Source organism: Cystoisospora suis (assembly GCF_002600585.1).
Source record: "Cystoisospora suis strain Wien I chromosome Unknown contig_3946, whole genome shotgun sequence".
Lineage (NCBI taxonomy): Eukaryota > Apicomplexa > Conoidasida > Eucoccidiorida > Sarcocystidae > Cystoisospora > Cystoisospora suis.
This window is the reverse complement of record NW_027156741.1, coordinates 1,237-1,452: the sequence shown is the minus strand read 5'-3', so window position 1 is coordinate 1,452 and position 216 is coordinate 1,237.

The window sequence follows — 216 nt, the reverse complement described above, 5'->3', positions numbered from 1 at the left end:
TGTGAAAAGCCTTTTCTTCTCTTCTCTTTTCATCTGGAGAAAGAGAGATTTCTGCAACACCATTAGATGAAGAAGAAACGCCGTTTGTCTGCGCCATTTTGCCGCCGGTGAAATAAGAAGAAAGAAGAGCCTTCTTATCTCTCTCTCTTTCACGCTTTCGAGAGAAGATCTCTGATGCTTGGGTGCTCAGTCCTCTTGCTCTGGGACTGGAGTTCA